General features: G+C 38.8%; 1 long non-coding RNA gene across 2 annotated transcripts; it reads right to left on the reverse strand.

Annotated features, from left to right (window-relative positions):
• Positions 1 to 11,450: 11,450 nt before the first annotated feature.
• LOC138920389 (uncharacterized) lies at positions 11,451 to 20,601 on the reverse strand. 2 transcript variants are annotated; one of them, XR_011431485.1, is made up of 3 exons: positions 18,213 to 20,601; positions 17,339 to 17,437; positions 11,451 to 12,116 (listed from the first exon to the last, which is right to left on the reverse strand). It is a non-coding gene; the product is annotated as an uncharacterized lncRNA (long non-coding RNA). The 2 variants fall into 2 exon arrangements; XR_011431484.1 differs by lacking the exon at positions 18,213 to 20,601 and having other exon boundaries at positions 17,339 to 18,173.
• Between the last annotated feature and the right edge of the window lie 503 nt (positions 20,602 to 21,104).

The raw sequence follows: 21,104 nt of genomic DNA on the forward strand, positions 1-21,104 counted from the left end.
CTCTCTAAATATGGAAGGGACCTATATATGTCCTCATGCTTGGGAAGGTAGCAAAGTAGAGAGCCAGGGACACGACCTGGGAGCCCCCAGTGCAAAGGGTGAAGTGAACTAGAGCAGAGTTTTCTAGGTGAAATGGAAGAAGTGAAAAACATACAGAAGGATGAAAAAAACTCATCAATAGGAGGTCATTGGGCCCTGACCAAGGCAAGAGAATAGAAATGAATCCATCAACTGCAGACACTAGCTGAAACTCTAGGGTCCAGATATACAATAGACATCCCCACAAGACCTGCATGTTTCTCTCCCAAGGGTATTCTCCCTTCTCATCAAAGGGTCACCTACTCCTCTGAAAGAGACTAAGATGTCATTAATTAGGAAGCTTAAGTGTGCTCTGCCCTACAGGTCATGGAGCTCATGAAGAGGTTTAAATCAGTTGTTGAAAATAAACTTTCTTTTGCACAACTGAATTATACCATACAAATTTATGTGTACACATATATATGTCTCCATGCTTATACAGATTTATATGTACATAAATATATGAACACACATACACACACGCACATGTATATACAGTCATGGAAGAAGACAGATCAATTTCCTCCACTCCTACTTGAGGAACCCAGGAAGCTCTAGCATGACAGTATAAAACTGCAGGCTGAAGGATCATCCATGCTGGCCCTGATGCTGGGTTGGCGACAAGGCTTGGATCTAATTTTCCCACCCCCAGGGACAGCTGGTGGCTGCCTTCTACTCCATCTCTGCCCCCTGTCAAAACCTTTTTTGTCTACTGGATTGCCCGTGTTTACAAAGTCAGTATCTGCACAAGATTATTATTAGGGATTTCATGCTTTTTCAAACACTTGATCTGTCATTTAGTAGCTATGTGGCCTTGAGCAAGTTTCCATGTCTGCAAATTGAAGATCCTTATTTCTGTGAGACATAACTGTTGTTATAATTAAGAATGAATACAGCATGTGATGACTCTCTCTTGGCACACATGACAGACTGCAGTACGAAATCCAAGTTGCATTCTTTTCTTTCCTCTGTCTCCTACGTGTCTTGGCTGCTCCCCTTGACTATGCTCTCTACCTTATTCCCTTCCAACCCTTTCAAGGGCTTGATCGCACAATTATCCTCCCTCCCTCCAGGACCATTTGTGGCCTCTCTTTGTCGTGCTTTTCCCTTGACCGTCTAACATGCGCTTATCTTCCCTATCCTGAAAAAGATCCTCTCAAGCTACAGCTGGTCTTGGCTTGGTCTCATATTTTCATTTCCAAAATGATTGAGGGTTCTGCTACCTTCCGACTCTATGTCACAGCCTACAATCTCCTTAATTAACTCTAATCTAGTTTATATCCTGACATTCTACTTGAAGAGCCTTTTCTCTTGATTCTCACCAATGACCTAGTGCATCACAGTGACCCACCCTTCCTAAAGCATTACTTAAGAACTTGAATCATGATGCTTCCCTTTCTGGAAATGTCAGAGCCTTTAGGGTAAAGTTCTGATTCTGCACTTTAGCATTCACTTTCCATGACCCCAATCTATCTTTCTACACCTCATATTGCCACAAAGACAAAATTAAAATAAAGAGTTCCATGATCAAAGAAGTGTGGAAAACTTTGCTTAGTATTCCTTTCTTAGAGACTTTTAACGTACATTATGATACTAAAGGCTCTGTGAGGAGTTCTTCAGGATAGAAAACTCATTCAATAAATAACTGCCTGCTGCTTAGTAATATTCGCAAAATACTTATTTTTATTACTATTTGACTTTTTACTATACAAATCTTGTTCTCAAGTTGTTTTCAAGGTACTAGAAAACAGGTTTTGCGCTTTATATTTGTTTGTATCCCTCCTAGAACCTGACCTAGGACTTGGACATAGTTTGTGCCCAAAATAACCTGGACTGCTAGGCTGCTTTCCATCAACAAGTAAGAGCATGTATTTTATTTGCTTTTTTAAAAAAATTAATTTACACCACATTTGTCTGAAATGAACAGGAAAGTGGTGAACCATATAGTCTCTATGGTACAAATATTTTCTGTGACTCTTTCAAATGCCTCTTTGCTCCAGATCTTATACAGCTTGAAGGAGGAAGGAAGACCAGGCATTTTTTAACCATCTACTGGAGCCAGGAGCCAGGCTCTGTTCTAATACACGATCACATGTGAGCTTCACAACCCTATGAAGCAGACAAGATTAAACCCATTTTTACTAATGATCAGCTGAGGCTCAGAGTCACTCACCAATTAAGTGACACTGTCTATATTCAAATTCAGGTATGCTGATTCTAAAAATCTTTGCTCTTTGCACAAAACTGAAGCCTTTACAAATAGTGAGGTGAGTAGAAGTGACACTTGCAAATGTAGGTGATCAAAAAGGAGGGAGTCCAAGAAAAGAAAACCATTTGTCCAGTGGCCTGGGTGATAGAGTCTTTGCCAAGAGCATTATGAACAGCGGGGACTATAGCTACCAGCTGCCCAGTCTCAGTCTTAAGCCAGGCAGAACCAAAAAGAAGGAAGACAGAACAAAGAAACAACAATGTGCTCAGATTGTCTCTGCTGCTGCAAAGCTATTTCCCTGAAGGAGAAAACAAACTGTAAACTGGTTTCCTTCCTTGACTTAGTGCTAATCACCTGGTATCATAAAAATTCGACTAGACTGTGCCAAGCAGGTTGTCTACCTCAGAAGATGATGAGAGAAGAAACTAGAAGCTTCCATTCAAGCCAAAGACTGTTTTACACTTTCCCCCATGTGTGCTTCTCGTTTCCTAACAATTAAATACGTGAGTATTCATTGAATGCCACTTGAACGAATGAATGAGTGAATGGAAGTAGGTTTATGCCAGAGAACTATTTAAATTCCCTACCACTCCTTAACGGGTTACTGCAGCCTCAATGTCTATGAGGAATAAGGCATTTATACGTAAAATTATTTCAAAATTTGTATTCCAAAATCAAGAAATATATTGACATCGCTTGTAAGTGGATTAGTGCATCAGTCATCAACATGTCAATATTTCTCCATCTGTGACTACAACATTTTGATGGTGCACTCTTATAACTACAACATTTTGATGGTGCACTCTTATAACACCTAGTATTCACTCAACACCACTGTGCATTTCTGACCTCAAAAGCAAATCAAACTGTATCTTGTTGATCTACACTGAACGCAAGCTCCACTGATGGAAAGCCCCACTCTCCCTCTGCAAGACCCTGATAATGCGTCTTCATGTTACATGGTAAGTTAAAACAGCACAACGAAAAGAAAATGGCTTAGTGGTAGCCCTTCACTAGACATTAGGATGACACGGTCAGAAATAAAATAAGAAACCCTTTGTTCTTGGTGCTTTCACAGAGGACTCTTGGACCATCTATGAAAACCCAATTCTGCAAGGCTTTTTCTGCGAAATTACTGGCAGATAGGAACTTTTCAGCTAGCACATGTCAAAGCCGCTGCCAGGAATGTAAACTGTACAATAATTTTTTTATGTCCTTAGACACCTAGAACAGAAACCTTAAACACCCAAGTGTCAAAATAAGACAGATAACCCAATAAATTTGCTACAGCAGAGACAGGGAAAACAAACACAGCCTTCTGTTATACGGATGTCTGTTAACTCGCTCCGACCACTAGCCTGAAACCTTAGCCTGCCACACGTCTTTCCTGTCGGGCTGTTTATTTAGACTCCTGTAAAGCCTCTTGGCACCCATTTTTAATTTTCAGCTTGCTTCTTGTCAGCTTTCTGAAAAGCATAGCAAGATCCACTGTTTAACAAAAACACACACAAATCAGGGATGGAGGAGATGGATGGCGGGAGGTGGTGGGTGCAGGCGCCTCCCAGCAAGTGTGAGAGGACCACATTCCTGGTCCCATTTGTTTGTAACAGGGTGCAAAGGGTGCCAATCAGAGTCACTCAATCTTTCATGCTTGGGTTTAACCGTATGACATCCTCATAAGAAGGGCTTTGCTTCCTTCAGCGTTGTATTCTGCATTCATGTGTGAAACACTCTAAATCCTCTTTGGTAATGTTGGTGAGAAAAGGAATCTTTGGTGGCAGTTCATTTTATTCTGATAGTTCCCTATTCTTGATGAGAGGGCTCGAGGAGGCTGCAAGCAATCATCTTGTCCTTCCAAAGAGGAAAGATAATAGCCTTTTGAATTCAAAGATCATCATCATGTCGTGCGATTTTTCTTCACTGTGACTGACAATCCACGAGGCAGCAACTATTTATCAAGTGTGTGTTACATGCCTCATGCTGGACCTGGATCTGTGGGTAGAGTGAACATATTTTGTGAACCAAAAATTGGAATTCAGAGTCTCATGTGGAATCACCGTGGCAGGTTCCAACTCAAGAGGCAGTCAGGGAGATGGAGTGTGGGTGCCTCAAATACTGGAAATTACGGGTAGTTTGGTGACTTAAGAGGAGCAATGTTAAAGACTATTTAAAAGTGTGCTGCTTGCTCTGCAAAAGCAAGGCTTATGGTCTTTGTAGTTATGGGAGATATAAAATATTTCCATCTCTTCGCTGTCTCTTGACTCCCACGCTCATGCAGTTGCAAGCAATCTCTCAGTTTCCTGGGAGCCCACAGGCTCAATTTATACTTCTTTTATAGCATTCATCAATTTCTACAGTGAATAGTAATTTATCCCAGAACATAGTGCTTTCCTTAAAATTATAAGTGTTTCGGGAGCTGTTGGGCAAGAGAAGGAAAGAAGAGGTTCTTAAAAGAGAGAAAACCCCAAAGTAAATTGCACCCATGATCCCACTGCATGTGTGTGATGCACGTGTGTGTGTGCATGCATGCATCTATGTCCATATAAAAGAAGAGGTGAAAGTCTCAGATCACCTCCAACGGACAATCCCAGCCCTCCTCTAGGGTTAGTCACTCTCAGCATTTAAGGGAATTCCTTTCTTAGATTTTATTTGGGCTTATATCTGATCGGTAAGCATATATATGCATGTATATGTATGCATATATGTATATATCATACACCATCAGCCACATATACATATATGTCTTTTTCACAAAACTGGAAGCCTGCTATGTTTATTGATATATAACTTGTTTTTATAATAGCATTTTATTATGATATCTTGTCAAGTCAGTACATATTGTTCCATGCATTCTTTCTAATGGTTGCGTAGTATGCCTTTAAATAAATATACCATCTTTTAATTAACCTATCCCCCAAATGATGAAGATGTTGCTCATTGCCAATTTTTGGTATAACAAACAAGGGTTCATTTAACATCCATGTTATTACATTTTTACTGATTTGTGTTATTATTTCTGAAAGGTAGATTCCTAGAAATAGTGATCCTGATAACTGAGACTTGCCTTTAGTTATTAATTTATCAAAAGAAAGAATTTGAGGTTGAGTGGGAAGGGATCATTGGCAACAGAAGCACAGAAAGTCTGGGAGACAAATGTTGGCTGGGCCCATCCAAACACTGTTCAGAGAAAAGTGAGCCTGAGTCTCCGACATCACGGATCTGGTTCCATTGGCAAGGTATCTCTTTCAGGGGAGACTTGCCATCAGCTCTTTTAGGCAATGATTTGAATTTTAGGTGATAATTAGATAAATTTAACAACATCTAATTCCTATAACTTATTCAGATTCTATGCTCACTAAGCAACATTCTGAATACAATATGATTTCTCCAAAGATCTAACTTGAAAGTTGAGTATAGGAAACATGTAGATAGTAAGCACTCTGCCAGTCTGTGTTTTGGGTTTGTGTAAGCTGACCCCACTGTCTCATCTCACTGTCTTCAAAAGCACACTAAAAGAGCATCCTCTTATTTACAGAATAAAGTACAACCCCCTAAGGATCGGCATTTAAAACTCATGGTCTGGATCCATCACAACTTTGCAGTCCAACTTCTTGCTACACTTTTTCATCTCCATCTCCAGGCTTCTACTTATATTATTCTTTCCACCTGAAATACCCTTCTGTAAGCACTGCTCTCTCCTTGAGAAATCTAAAATATATTTGTAAGGTAGAAGGTATAAATGTTCCACTGAAGAGCGGGGGCTTCCGTAGTAAAGCAAAAGTTGATAAGGCTGGGACACTTGGGCAGGGCTGGGAGAGTTTTGGACTCATCAGACACAAGGGACTTTCTGCCCCTCCCTCCCAACCTTGGCTTCTCTTTTGAACTACGGAGTCCATCAAAGAATGAAGTTGAAGGGAAATAACTTACAAAAACGGTCATCGTATATCTATATTATTATTTTTTATAGAGACAAAATTGGCATTATACCTCAACCTTTCTTGGGTGACCAAAATGGGAAAGGAAAGCTGTGAAACTCAAAAATTAAATCCATACTGTTGGATTGACATGCTACTGCCTCTTAGGAATGAACAAAAAAAAAAAAAGAATTATTTATTGCAGAAAAAAACCTTTAGTTCTTCTTAAAATTGAGCAATGTGATGTTTATTTTCTTTTTAAACTTGGTTACCTGACACTACAACCAAGTAATCATTGATGAAGCTGTTTTAGAAAATCTTTGGTCAAAATCTCCATGTAACACTCATTAGAAATTTAACTTTTGTTTCCTTATGCAAAACAGACCTTTTCAGAAGTTGTTGTTAAATATTGTGCTAATATAAGGCAATTCAAGATCTGAAGCAGCTGGCTCAGAGGATTTTTATTTTACTTTATTATAATATATGGAACATGCAATGCTTTCCAAGTTCCAAGGATAAATCTTTGTCTAAAATTTGCCCTGACTTGCTGTTTACCTCGCTGCTAAAGAACAGTGAGAGACCCAACCACGAACCCACCTGAAATGAAGTTGAGATTGATGCTCAGATATCTTTGTTGCCAATTAGTTCTGCCCCAAGACAGGATATAAAAAGATCCAGAACACCTTTCTCCCTTAAATCAGATGTCCAGTCCTCTGAGAACCCCCACCTCTGAAGCTGGGATACCCAGATCTGCTAGCTATAGGAATAATGTAAAAATTTCGCCGAGGACTGAAAACCACGTGGTGATGAGTGAATTCTGTATAACAAAGTTTTGAGACAAAATAAGTGGGCAACCTAATAACAACCTGACTGGTTTTTAGGTCTCTTGATGTCTGAAAAAAAATCTTATTTTACAAGAAATAAAAATTGAGCCAATGCTAAAGAAAGAAGCTAGTCCTGAGTTTGTGTCCAATATATATGTGCAGTAAATACTTGATCAAACAGAACCCAACTCAAAGATTCAAGCCTTAATCTGAGTTAAGGATTTCTTCCTAAAAGAAAATGGAATACTACTAAGTTGTCAAAAAGATGAAATCTTGCCATTTGTGACAGCATGGACGGACCTTGAGAGCATTATGCTAAGCAAAATAAGTTAGAAGGAGAAAGCCAAATACCATATGATCTCACTCATATGTGGAAGATAAAACAACAGCAACAACAAACACATAGATACAAAGAATAGATTGGTGGTTACCAGAGGGAAAGGAGAGAGGCAGGAGGGTGAAAGGGATAAAAGGGCACATATGTACAGTGATGGATGGTAATTCGTCTTTGGGTGGTGAAAGTGATGTAGTCTATACAGAAATTGAAATATAAAATTGTACACCTGAAATTTATACAATGCTATAAACCAATGTTACCTCAACAAGAAAGAAAGAAAGAGAGAGAGAGAGAAAGAGAGAGGGAGAAAGAGAGAAAAATAGAAAAAGAAAGAAAGAGAGAGAGAGAGAGGGAGGGAGGGAGGAAGGAAGGAAGGAAGAAAAGAAAGAAAGAAAGAAAGAGGAAGGAAGGAAGGAAGGAAAGAGAGAGAGACAGAGAGAGAGAGAGAGGGAGAGAGAGAAAGAAAGAAAGAAAGAAAGAAAGAAAGAAAGAAAGAAAGAAAGAAAGAGAGAGAGAGAGAGAGAAAGAAAGAAAGAAAGAAAGAAAGAAAGAAAAGAAAAAGAAAGAAAAAGAAAGAAAGAAAGAAGAAGGAAGGAAGGAAGGAAGGAAGAACCTACCTACAAACTTCAGAGGATGGTCTGTGGTCAATACTCATTTCACCAGTCCTGGGGAGATAGGATGATAAAAGAGCACAATCACCAGAGGCAAAGAGAACTAGATCTTTTCTTTACCCAGTGATGACTTCCTTAGGCAAGTCACTTAGTCTTTTTGAGTTTCAGTTTTCTTATTCATAAAATGTGGATAATAACACTTGCCTCCTGTCTCAGAGGAGGATCGAGGGGACTAAATGAGGTGATGTGTGTGAGAATGCTTTACAACTATAATACGTTATTGTTGTTACCACAATATCGTTTTCTATTTCAGCCCCAAATCATTTCCTGTGTTCTATGAAGTCAGAAAAGGACCATACGGGCAGAACAAGTATATGTTCTACATTTTCCTGGGTGACGTAGATTTCAACCCTTCTGCTCCACTGTCTTCATGAGTACCCTCCTCAAATCGTGTGTCCTGACTTAGATTGGAAATCACAACCACTTAAACTTTTTTTTTTGAGGAAGATTGGCTCTGAGGTAACATCTGTTGGCAATCTTCCTCTTTTTGCTTGAGGAAGATTGTCACTGAGCTAACATCTGTGCCAGTCTTCTTCTATTTAATGTGGGATGACACCACAGCATGGCTTGATGAGCAGTGTGTAGGTCCACGCCTCGGATCCCAACCTGTGAACCGTGGACCACGGAAGTGGAGCAAGAGAGCTTAATGACTGTACCACCATGCCGGCCCCCATACAGCCACTTAATGGCTGTTAAATTCAAAATTAAAATTTTTAATAAGATGTGTAAATATAGACCCGTAAGTAGAAGCCTGCACACAATTTTTTAATAATAATCTCCTTCTGAAAGACGTAGAATGCTCAATAGTTTAAAAGTCTTTTATAAGGAATCTTTCCAAGTGCAAGACGAACGAGAGAATGATATGGAACTATCTCAAGAGAGGAAATGGAAAATAGCTATCAGAGGCGCCTGTTTCCAAACCAGGTATAACTTATACTTTGAAATTAGATAGAACTCCCCTCCTATACCTTTGACTATGGCATGAAGCCACAAGAGACATTTCTCCGGATGTGAATTATGACTAGTTTCGAAGAAAATGCCTTTCAGAGGAAGTCTTTGACAGCTGTGGAAGGTGGATTAGAAAAGAGTTAATTTAAGTGCACAAATAAATGGAATCTATATACATGGGTATTAGGAATGTCATTTTTGACATTTAAAAAGAATAGATCTTGACCTCAGTTGGAATATAGATGAGACATTTCCCGTCTCATTCGTAGCATTACTAACTGGTGTACTATTACTTGGACACTGAATGAAGAGAAATGGCATTCCGTCATCGGATCAACATGTTAGTGTAGAAATCCCAGTTTTAACATAAAGAATATGTTGACAATGGATCGAGCGTACACCCTTTGAAAACCTCACACAGCGCAGCTGGTAAATCACCCTGAAAGCCAATTCTATTTAAATGCTTATGAAACCTCTAAGGAGAAATATGAAAGATTTTTTTTTAAATCACAGTTGAAAGTGAAATACAGTCTTCCAGAAGCAACAAGCTGGGAAAGAGGATGGAAAAACTCTTTTTCCTCCGCTTGGAGAGACAATCTTTCCTTCCTTTAATTTGTATTTATTTATTTTAAAAGGAGGCCATGAGGGCTTATGTTTGTATCTAGGTGGATTCTAAAACATTGAGTAGATTTATACAAAAAATCCTCGCAGAGCGGAAATGTTCTGGTGAGAAGCTCATCTGGTCTAGCTTACAACTGCGCTATCTAATTCAGACGGCCTCCTGGTAATCCCAATGGCTATCCTCTCTAATTCTGTTCCAATTGGGCTGTTGGGTCTCAACTTTCATCATGCTTCTCTCCATGTCACAGCCACAACTACAGTAACTAAGCTCATCCACCATGAGGAGATTTCTTTAAACTTCTTTTGTTTTGAATCCAATGAGCTGAATTTGAAACATTTAGCAAATAATCATTTTCCACGAGGTGATTTTTCAGGCAGCCATATTGAAATGACCATGGTTTTCCTTAGGGCCATGACTAAGATCAGTGATCAGCATACTTTTTCTGTAAAAGACCTAATAGTAAACGTCTCTGTTGCAACTCCTCAAATTTGCCATCACAGCACAAAACAGTCATAGATAATACATAAATAAGTAAGCATGGCTATGTTCTGATAAAACTACTTATGGACACACATTTGATTTTCATATAATTTTCATGTGTTATGCAACACTATTTTTCTTTGGACTTTTTTCAACCATTTAAAAATGTAAAAACCATTCTTAACTAGTAGACTATCCAAAAACAGACAGCAGGCCACCTCATGGACCAAAGTTTGCTGACCTTGTCTTAGAAGTTCAGAAAGGGAGTACCAAGGGACACTTCCAGGAGTCACTAGAAGAGGTTAGCTATGGGTATAGCCCATTCCTCAAAGGTTAAAGGTCAGTCAGGTGTGATAGTCATTAGTGCTGTCCAGTGACTATTCTCTCAATTCTTCCTGGACACAGGGTGGCATCATCCTTTCCCACAGACTTGGAGTCAATGTGATCACGTGATTTACTTTGCCCAAGGAGATATGAGTAGAAGTGATGTGTCCCTTCCAGGTGAAAAATTAAAGAGCAAATACATGATTTACCATATCCCCTTCTCAAGTTAGAGTAATTATGAATGGGCAAAGTCCCAACGACTGACCTGCAGTACAAGTAGTCTGAGCATGAGATAAAATTCTGTTGTATTAAGCCACTGAGATTTTGAAGCAGTTTGTTATCACAGTTAGCCCCGTCCATACCAAATGCAGTGGGCTTATTACATACTATGATCAGAGGACACCTATGGTTCCTTAAAATGGAACATTTATACCCATGTCAGCAGGAGACAGCTGCTTTGTCAGCTGAAAATCAGTTACCAAATATATCATTTATTGTCCTTGAGTCTTTGGACTGTGGAGAAAACCATAACAAATAGTAGACAATTTTTTCAAAGATACTATTCAATGTAGATGAAAGTTGTTATAAGATAGGTAGTCCCATTCTGCTGGTGGAAAAGTGAACAGCAGCAACCTTTCCAGAAAGCTGTTTTCCTATACACATCAAGATACTTTATAATTTTTCAAACTCTTTGACTATGAATTCTACTACCGGGAATCTATCCTAAAAAAATAATCAAGAATCCAGGCAAATACGTATGAATAATGATATCCATTCTTGTTAAAATAATTTTAAAAAACCCTGGAAATAATTGTGTCCAACTTTCTGGAAAATGCCAAAAATTATGGTATATTCATATAATGATAGAATTATATAACTATTTAAAATCAAGGTTATGAAGAATTTTAATGACAAAAACAGGTTATGTGTTATATACAGTACAATTAGCATAATTCAAGGATTTATATGTACATTACATATGCAGAGAAACAGAGAGACAGAGAAAGACAAAGAAGACTGGCACAAAACACACCAAAACATGGTAGGATCACAAATCGTTATTACTTTATTCTGTTGACATTTTTATATTTTCCAATTTTTCTATAAGAAGTGTATATTATTCTTACAATCAAAAAAGCAATAAAATGTATTTTTAAAGTAGTCCCAAGCCAGCCAGCTTTAGACTCCCCTACAGAGCAAGCCAAGTCCTTTCTCTCTTTCCACAAGCTGCAAAAATGCCCTGGTACCTTTTTTATCAAAGAAGCCCCCCTTCCTAGAATTTTTACTTAAGAACCCAAATTAAGCTGTCAGCATAAAAGCAGCCAAAAGAAATCATGACTCGTAGAAGTCCACGTTGGAAAGAACGAGCTGTGCCTTCTTCCTGGTGCCAGCCTATATTAATTCAACCCTTATTACCATTAAATTAATTTATTGTCTTAATTCTTATAAATGACTTGCTGAAGGAGGATCTCCTAAGCCTTGTAGACCTATCTTTTCAGCCTTATGATCCTTACTCTGATGCTACCTGCTCTAACAACAACAAATCTCAGTGGCCTAACATCATAATTTTTGTTTACTTCACAGCCTAATCAGGTATCTAGTGGGCGGCCTCCTGTTCCATGATTCTAGCATCTCGGGTTCTTCCATTTTGTGGAACCACCATCCGCCAGGGCTTCTTCAGAGGTCTTTGCTGGATCCTCTGCATTCAGCTAGCCAAGAAGCAAAGAGAGAAAGTTAGGAACAAATGACATACAATCACTCTGCCTTCATTCTGTTTGCCAGAAGACAGTCACATAACCCCATAGAATCACAAGGGAGGCTGGAGAATGCAGTCCTTCTCGATGTTCAGGAAGAGGAGATGGGTTGGGGACCATTTAGCTGGTTTCTGCAGTACCCCGGACAGGGAACTGAGAGGAGCTCTCAACTCTCAATCTTACATATGCTGATTTACCTTAATCTCTTTGCTAAAAGAACTCCTCCACTCATCTAACCTTCCTCTTGCCAGATCCCCAAAATTGGTTTTGAATCTCACCTCCAACAAGCTTTTCTAAATGCCCCAGCCAGAATGAACTTCTCCCTTTCTCCATGGTCCCATTGCATGATTCTCTATTGTAACCCTTTTCAGAGTCTGGCTTGTATTAGAGAAAGTTGTGTATGTTTTTTCTTCATCAGAGTGAAGAGACTGAAACAGGTGTCATCCTTCATGGTGCCCAGGATGATGCTTTCACAGAGTAGGCAGCCAGCAAATGTTAATTCCCTCCCATCGCCTTTCAATCAACGTTTGCGAAAGCTTACTGAACAAAAATGCACTGGCCTAGTGTTTCACGTAAACACTGCTGGTTTTAGTTCTCCCTCTTAGCAGATATTATATGAAGACCATTTATAGAGCAGTCCAGAAGAAACATCCAAAAACCTATGGGCTTTGTAACCAACCTCTTTGGGGATTGATTTAAGAACCAAAGGATCTAGCATAAGATTTCTTATTCCTCTGATAATCCTGTCATATTTTGCAGATTTTAAAACTCTCTGTGGATTTTTCCTTTTCCTGGAAAATCCAAGTTCTTCAGTAAATCAACTTTTCAGCCCAGTGGGTATAAAAACAGACTGTGTAGTGAATGTGCTTCAGCTTTGCTGAGTTCGCAGGCAAATGGAAAGAAAAGCAAAGAAATAAAATAAAAGTGAGAGGTGTGAACTTTCCCCATCCATCTTAATGGAGTGCTAACCTTCCTGCCTCAAGGTGACCGATTGAATTCTAGAACTATTAAACAATGAGCTGAAATGCAAACACTCCGTCTGGAAGTGAAATCTCCTTGAGAAAGGACAGCTGTGTCCAGTTTTGACTACAATTCGGGCTAAGGAAAGCAAACACATGCCAAATAAAACTGATCTGGGCTGTCCACTGTCTGCTTTAGGCTCTAGAATCTCCCCTCTTTGCTCTGCTTTGAAAGGTTCACCCCGTTTAAAAGGTGGGCAGGGCACAGAGCATGCCCTTGCTTTTAGAGATGGCACCAGAGGCAGGAAATGTTAAATCAGAGACTTCATCTTTCATCAAGGAGTCCCTCAAAACTCTTAGAATTTAGAATCTCAGTGATCATTGGTGTTGACCATTTGGAGTGATTTCTATGGTGCCTAGTACCATACAAGGTATTCATTTAAATATGGGCTCAACAAATGCATATGGACTGCCTGGAGGGAAAAGACTTTAAGAGGCCAAGGATGGGCCAGCTTAACAAGAATCCAGAAAGAGCAAGCAAGAGCCCTCATTTTCAAAGCATTCTTCTTGATAGTCTCCTCCTTTATAAAATAAAAGGACTGGAACCAAACGAGCAACAATTGCCCGCTGGTTCTGGTGTTTGGTAATTGGGTAAAAGTTCACAAGAGAAAAAAGAATATGGCTTTGAAGTCAAGTCAGATGTGGGCTTCATGTCCAGCTTTAGGACCTAGCAGCTATTTTACCTCGGGCAAATTCCTTCATTTCGCTGACCTAGGTACCTCATCTTGAAAATAGGAATAATGACATTGCTTCGTCATCACGTTATTTTGAGAACTAAAGGACATCATGAATATAATAAGCAATCAAAATTGTAATTATTCTTCCCTGATGAACACGGGCTCAGGAGGAGTTTTGGGGGACCCTTTCCTAATGTACACTCCTTCAGTTTCTCCTGCCATCTTGGTTTTGCCTGGTCAACGGCTGCACAAAAATAGCTAGATAGATTTTATGCAAAGAAAATAATATGAGAAAGTAAAACACCAAAAGGTTAACAGCATTGTTTTGGAGTACAGGAACTTGGGTGCTTTTTGTTTGTTTTTCTTTGTCTGCAGTTTCCAAATTTTCTATATCAGTGAGTATTGCTTTTAAAAATTTTAATAAATATTTTTGAGTGGAAAAAAAGAGTGAATAGTCAACAAGTACAGAGTGATCAGTAGACTAGTTATTGAGCAATCCTTTGCAGGTTGCTATACATAAATCATGCAAACATATACCCTAGATTTCATGGGACATTTCTCAATGTGGATGTTCTGTTGCACATGTTTGATTCGGTCTTGTGTGTGTGGTTACTCAGCCAGCCCTGGCTGTCTAGTGGTTAAGATTCCAGCTCTCTCACGTTGCGCCCTGGGTTCATTTCCTGGTCAGGAAACAACCACACCACCTGTCTGTGGGTTGTCATACTGTGGCAGCTGTCATGCTGTGTGGTGTGATGCTGAAAGCTATACCACCGATATTTCAAATACTAGCAGGGTCACCCATGGTGGACATGTTTTGGCAGAGCTTCCAGATTAAGACAGACTAGGAAGAAGGAAGTGGCCACCCACTTCCAAAAACTCAGCCATGAAACCCTGTGACTAGCAGCGGAGCACTGTCTGATATAGCACGGAAGGTGAGAGGATGGCACAAAAATGCCAGGCAGGGCTCTGCTGTGCTTCACATAGGGTCGCAAGGAGTTGAAAATGGCTCAACGGCACTAATAACCAAAAAATATGGTTACTCTATATATCAAATGCCGTATCAGATTGGAGAAAACACATATGATTCCACCTATCTGGGAACTGAGATCCTAAAAATGTCCTGTGTACATTAGAATAACAATAAAATCAAACTATCCCTGAGCAGAAAGCAAGCACTCTTGTAAGGTGGTAAATGAGGAAGTCACATGGGTACGACCAGCACAGTGTATTTAGACAGAGAACTCCTCCGGATCCAATGGGGCACTTCATGCTGATTGGTGGGAGAGATAGCAAAGGAACAGAGAATCTGAGGAAGGCTAAAATACAAATTAGAAATGGCTGAAGGCTTTTCAAGAGTGATGAAAGAAATGCAATAGAGAAAGGGTCTTGAGAACAGGATTCCGTAATTACAGAATTACTTTAGAATTAGAATTACAGAGAATAGTAGAGAAATTCACAGGCCTTGGCTTACAAAAAAAAGAGTTGTGACTCTGCAGATATCAGTCAGATAACAAATTACCTATGGTATAGCTATAATCATGTTAGCTCTTTTGCCAATTCAGTGCTTTTTAATGTGAAAAACTGGATACCCTACTTAATTAAAATGTATTTGACTGCATGTAATAGAATGTGTAACTGACAGTGACTTGAATGATAGAAGCCCAGAGATAGGTTGTCTCAAGATTGATGGTGAGTCAAAAAAATCAGAGATCCAGACTCTTCCAGGTGTGTTTCTCTCTGCTATTCTCTGTGTGTCATGGCTTCCCGCATGGCTGCAATATGGCTGCAGCCATTCCAAGGATCATGTTCTCATATAACCTCCAAGATAGCAGGAAAGCGTTGTGGCAGGGGCGGGGCAAGGAAGGCCAGAGTGGCAAGAGAATTCTCCCCACATTTCTCTATCTTTATCAGGGAGAAATATATTTCTCATAAACTCCCCTAAAAATCTCCCCCTTATGTTCAATGCCACAATTGGGTCAAACGGCCACCCTTGTCAAGGAAGTTAGGAAACAAGGGTCTACATTTTCAACTCCTAATGTGGCCTGTGGTCTCTACCCACATGAAAAAAAGGAGTAGCAATTTTTTGCTGTGTAGGGAATCAACAGTGAGTATTACAACTATTATTTTTTTTTAAAAGGTTTTATTTTTTTTTCCTTTTTCTCCCCAAAGCTCCCAGGTACATAGTTGTATATTCTTCGTTGTGGGTCCTTCTAGTTGTGGCAGGGGGACGTCGCCTCAGCGTGGTTTGATGAGCAGTGCCATGTCCACGCCCAGGATTTGAACCAACGAAACACTGGGCCGCCTGCAGCGGAGCGTGTGAACTTAACCACTCGGCCACAGGGCCAGCCCCACAACTATTATTTTTTAAATAAATTAAAATGTCTTCCTTCCATTTACTCCCAAGGTCTCTGTTCCTACAGAAAACTTGCTATTGCACCAAGTAATTCAATTGGGTTAGTTAGTTTAGCAGATATTGCTTAAAATAAAAAGTGCTTGTACTCCTCATACCTCCTCCCTGTGCCCCACACACATACATACACACACTCTTAATACTGGCCTCTGATTTTATTTTTTCTTTTTATTCTTCCCACAATGTTTGTGTCTTGGTCGAAATTACAGAACAAGATCATCTTACAGTTACAAAAGATACCATTTATTTCTTGTCCTTTGGAGTTTTATGGACTTTCCTTTTTTGTTTCAGATGTAGCTAAAGGAATTGTAACAACAAAACACAGAAGCCAAGACTGTGTGGTTTCTGTGAATGTTTACCTTCTCCTGGAAAGTTTGAAAGAAATACTTCATCAACACTTTTGAAATCATACAATAAATGATGAACATTGTATGTCCTCAGGCATGGAAAGAAAATTAAGCAAAATAGAAGTTCCACCAAAACACGGTGCATAATTGAAGCAGCTTCTATTAACTCATTCAGATGCCATCAATACAGTCATTTAAAAAACTAAAGGTGAATATACATTCATCACAGTTTCATTTTTAAACAAATAAAAAGTGTTTCTGAATAGTATTTGAAATCAAAAGCCAGCTGTCCTGGATGAGTTAAGAATAACTAAAAAGTGAAACTAAAAACAGATGACAAAATCTTGTCTGTTGTGGGGCTGGCCCCGTGGCCGAGTGGTTAAGTTCGCGCGCTCCGCTGCAGGCGGCCCAGTGTTTCGTTGGTTCGAATCCTGGGCGCGGACATGGCACTGCTCATCAAACCACGCTGAGGCAGCGTCCCACATGCCACAACTAGAAGGACCCACAACGAAGGAGATACAACTATGTACCGGGGGGCTTTGGGGAGAAAAAAAGGAAAAAATAAAAAAATCTTAAAAAAAAAAAAAAAAATCTTGTCTGTTGTGCTTTGCTTTCCAATAAAAACTAAATGTAACACAAAATAAGGACTGCAATTTAAAATTATCATGTATTATAATAATTGCTTTGTAATTAGAACACTTCATCTTTTATGAAAGCTTATTACCTGTATAGTGCATTCGTCAGTACAAATATTCCTGAATTCCCTCAGGTGATCAGTTTCACGAAATATTGCTGAGTGGCACGTTGTCCTTCATCATTGCTCCTGGGATTTCATAAAATATAAGCACTCCTACCACAATGTTATGTTGAGAAATGTAATTAACAGAAAATATTGTATGATATTCATGTCGAACATTACTTGGGCAAAATGCACATAGACGAGAATTATTCCTAGATGACCTAATTAGGTAAGCCAAATTTGTCTCACAAACCTTGATACCATATTCCTTCTCCAGAGAAGACTTTCAAGGCCTTGGGAAGCATTTGATTCTCTGTTTAACCTCACAGCTTCCCAAAATTCCATATCATACGGTGAATTTATGAAATGAACCAGGAGAATTCTCTTCAGCTCCTTTTCAGCAAAATCCTCATCTCTCTAATCCACTAGAGCCAGTCACATGTCCCTGCTGGCTCCTCTTTGTGATATCTTTATTACTTGCCTTCTTGAGAGCCATGGACCATATGAGATCTTTTATTCATCAACTCTTCATCCAAGGTACACATGTTGCTGAATTCTCTCCAGTAATCAAAAGAAGGGAAACTTCTTTTTGTTAGATAGTGACATCATACAATTTTCTTCTCCTCTCCTGTTCATACTGAATCCTACACATTCCCTTCTACCTACCAAATGTTCCACCAATGTCTAGACTTTATCTGTATATGAGAGTGTTGTACCCTTGTACTGTTCTCTTAGCGCTAAGTATAAGAAAGTCATTTGTATTTATAGGTAACTATTGCTGCAGTATTGCAACACATCAATTAACATGGGCCCAAGTCAATAACACAAAGATCCAAAGAAAGGAATTGTTTCTATTTACCAGACTCAAAATTGCAATTGGTGGGGCCAGACTGGTGGTGCAGCTGTTGAGTTCACGCATTCTGCTTTGGCGGCCCAGGGTTCACTGGTTCAGATCCCAGATGCAGACATGGCACCGCTTGCCAAGCCATGCTGTGGCAGGCATCCCACATATAAAGTGGAGGAAGATGGGCACAGATGTTAGCTCAGGGCCAGTCTTCCTCAGCAAAAAGAGGAAGATTGGTGGCAGATGTTAGCTCAGGGCTAATCTTCCTCAAAAAAAAAGAAAAAAATTACAATTGGTTTTCCAAATAAGAGTGTCTGTCATGAGAAATAACTGGTTCTAAGACTAGGACGTCTGCTAAAGCCACTATTACTTCTATCCAAAGCAAGAAGACAATAAAAAATGATTTATAAAACATTCACTACAGTTTTCTCATATCAATTCATTCATTGAGCATCTACTAAGTATTCATGACTTTGATAAATAACTAGGGAAGACAAAGAAGAAACAAAAAACACAATAACTTTGTTAGACTGAAAAAGTATTTTCTATTAAGGAGAACTATCACCACTTGAATTAAATTTCCATAAAAAACTATAAGATCAACAAGAGAGAATAAACGAAACGACACATGACCCACACACTTAGCATTACCTGAAAATACCATAGGCTTCAAGTTACCCATAATAAATAACATGAATTTTCAATTTCCCATGGAGCTCCACTTCCACTCCATATCTATGAGCACAGAGAACAGAATGAGATGGCTTGAGAGACTCCAGGAAAAGCGAGAGAAAAAGAGTAGAGTGCTTGGATGAAACACAGAAAAAAATCACCTTCAAAAAGATAAAATCAAACATTAATTGCCAAAATACTAAACACAGCTCTGGGACTTGGTATTTCAAAACTATGCCTAACGGGAAGGGACTTGAAAGTGAGAGATACTGGAGGTGGAAACATCAGAGAAGCATTGCTTCTGAGGGAGAATCAGATAAATACAGAAAATCTGGCAACCCTTGGAGATGTAGCAGGGAAGAGAAAGGAAGAAAGAAAAAGGAGAAACACAAAATTAATAATCCTGCAGAAATTAGAGAAATAAGATACACCAACCCTTCTCTCTACCCCTACCACCACCAGCATCATCCATTAGCACTACATGATACTAAGGGCACGCCTGGAACTAGGAGCCTTGACCACAAAATACCTAGGAATAAAATCTAAAAAAACAATCTGGCTTTATGCAAAGACCCTATAATAAGAAAATAAACAAACAAAAACTGAGTTCAGTTGAAAATTCTCCCCCAATGAACCATAAGGCAGAGAAAATAATAACTAACCTCCAAAGACAATTAAATCTCCTTAAGCAACCATTTAGAGAGGTATTTTAATGCCTAGAATCAGAAATTTAAAAACTGAAAACAACCATAGGAGGAAATGCAAGGAGAATCGCAGAACTTAGGAAAGAAATTGAAGAAAAAACAAAATAATGAAATGAAGAATAAATCACCAGTTGCACAAGGAAGAATAGATTAAAATGAAAATTTAATAAGAACATTGAGGAAAGGTAGAAAAACAAGTGAGAGAATGAAAATGAGAAAAGAAAGAAGTAACAAAGGGCAGAGGAAAAAGAAGGCAAAGAAGGTACAACACGCATATAATTGGAGACCTTGAGGAAGGAAAACAAAACTTCGGAGTGGAAATGTACTTAAACCATAACCAAGTAAAACTTTCCCAAAATAAAAGAATTTTTGAATCTATACATTCAGGGGGCCCACCATATGTGTGGGAAAATTGAAATAGAATTATACTGATCAACTTTTAGACCTATCCTAGTAAAACTATTAAATCCTAAAGACAAAAAAAATCATCAAGGTCTTTGGGCAAATGATCAAATTAAATATGAGACCAAGAAATTAGACTGACACCAAAGTTGTAAAGAGCAACATACAAAACATGGCCACAGTGAGGCTGAATTATCAAGAAATTCAAAGAAAGGAAGTGCAAGTCAAGAATTTTATACCCAGCCAAGCTTTGCTTCAGGTATCACAGCTACAGAAAAGCAGTTTTGAACATTAGGAACTCAGGGAATATTATACATACAAGCCATTTTGGAAAAGTCTACTAATGCAATGTTTCTCAACCTTTTTTTCCCATTTTTGCCCCTCTAAGGAGCCTTCTTCAATATTCCTACACACACATCTCACCACCAGGAAATTTCAATGCCACATACACTGTATATCTGTTTATGTACTGTTGTCCTCTGTAAGATTGTATACCATTGTAATATCTAAGCATTTTTCACCCCTAGCCCCAAGAACCAATTTTCACCCTCTTGGACACACTGGAGAACAAACGTCTTTCAGCCAAGAGATAACTGAAAATTTCTGGAAGAGTACTGATGAAGCACATAATATATTTGATTGTAGAGTTAGAGCTAAAACAATGGTGGACACATGGGATAAAAAGTAGTATGTAAACATTTTATGTTCTGCAAAGTAGAAAGAATATTAACTCCCCAAAAAGAGAAAATGAGAAAGAAGAGAAAAAGGGTTAAGTCAAATAAAATCATTTACTGTTGTATATGTGATAGGTGGATGTCAACAGATAACATCTATTTAATACAGGCAAACCAGATAATAAAAAATTAAGTACGTACAGGGATTAAAGGAATACATATAAAAATAATCATATATAAAATTCCAGACTAGAGAAGAAAAAAACAGTATGAAGGACAGCATTGAGGCAATGAACAAAATTGGCATATGTTCTATAGATTAAAGAATTGTACCAATATTAACTTTTCTCAATTTGAGGACTGTATTTTGGTAATGGAAGAGAATATCCTTATTCCTAGAAACTACACACTAAAGTATTAAGGGGTAAAAGGGCATTATGCATGCAACCTACTCT

This window comes from Equus caballus, chromosome 23 (genome assembly GCF_041296265.1).
Source record: "Equus caballus isolate H_3958 breed thoroughbred chromosome 23, TB-T2T, whole genome shotgun sequence".
Taxonomy (NCBI): domain Eukaryota; kingdom Metazoa; phylum Chordata; class Mammalia; order Perissodactyla; family Equidae; genus Equus; species Equus caballus.